The sequence below is a fragment of the Nanorana parkeri genome, unplaced genomic scaffold (assembly GCF_000935625.1).
Source record: "Nanorana parkeri isolate BGI_ZX_2015 unplaced genomic scaffold, ASM93562v1 scaffold2673, whole genome shotgun sequence".
Taxonomy (NCBI): Eukaryota; Metazoa; Chordata; class Amphibia; order Anura; family Dicroglossidae; genus Nanorana; species Nanorana parkeri.
Genome location: NW_017308941.1, coordinates 100,129 through 101,166, shown reverse-complemented (window position 1 = coordinate 101,166; position 1,038 = coordinate 100,129). Strand labels below are relative to the sequence as shown.

Here is a 1,038-nt window from a genome sequence, read left to right as displayed (position 1 = left end):
TCATCAGGTTCCTTGTATGACACTTAACCCTCTCACTGCCAGCTCCATCCTGTGTACAGACAGTGGAGGCTGATTGTCAGCTCCTCTGCCTGGTGATATGGCCAGCAGCGTCCCAGCATGTCAGTGTTTACACACACCGATCTATATATAGCGCCCGCACAGACGTGGCCTCCTCCGTCTATAAATATTCTGTACAGCAGGCAAGTATAGACACATCCCTCCGCTGTGTACACACTGACCCCGATCAGCTGACATCTGACACTACAAACACTGATCAGCTGAGCACCGCAGGGAGCCCAGTGCCAACACCGACCACAGTGCCAACACTATACACCGATCACAGTGTCAACACTATACACCGATCACAGTGTCAACACTATACACCGATCACAGTGCCAACACTATACACCGATCACAGTGCCACCACTATACACCGATCAGTGTCAACACTATACTCTCAGGAGGCAGGTAGGAGGGGTAAAACTACCTCAGGAGGCAGGTAGGAGGGGTAAAACTACCTCAGGAGGCAGGTAGGAGGGGTAAAACTACCTCAGGAGGCAGGTAGGAGGGGTAACAGTACCTCAGGAGGCAGGTAGGTGGGGTAACATTACCTCAGGGGGAAGGTAGGGTGGGTTGTTGTGGCTCTTGTTGCCCCCGGCTCCGCCCCCCCGGTTCCTGCCCTTAACGGGTTTCTTGTTCCGAGCTCCGCTCTTCCCTCGCCCCCCGCCCCCTCCGAACAGCTCCAGCAGCCGCGGCTCCATCCTCTCCTCTGCCTCCCGCTACCCTCCGGCCGGGAACACCGAGCAGGCCCGGTCACACCCCCCGCCAATCACCGTTCTCCGCTCATAACAGGAATCCACCCACAGCCCAATCACAGATGCCATCGCTCTGCGCCACTCCCACCAACAGCACAGCGTTGGCTTGTTTGGATTTTCCAATAACTACGCCCACCCGAGTTTTGCCCCGCCCAGCTGGCTGGTGTTTTTATACACATCGCCGACAACCACGCCCACTGATCCCGAGCCACTCCCACACGCT

At 56.7% G+C, this 1,038-nt stretch overlaps 1 protein-coding gene across 1 annotated transcript in view; it reads right to left on the bottom strand.

The window, feature by feature from the left end:
• The window catches only part of GTPBP2 (GTP binding protein 2), a 15,986-nt gene extending 15,322 nt beyond the window's left edge, over nt 1-664 (bottom strand). Inside the window, exon 1 of the mRNA XM_018574013.1 lies at nt 612-664. The gene's annotated coding sequence lies outside the window, so the exon portion shown is untranslated. The remainder of the gene's footprint in view (nt 1-611) is intronic.
• Nucleotides 665-1,038: the final 374 nt, after the last annotated feature.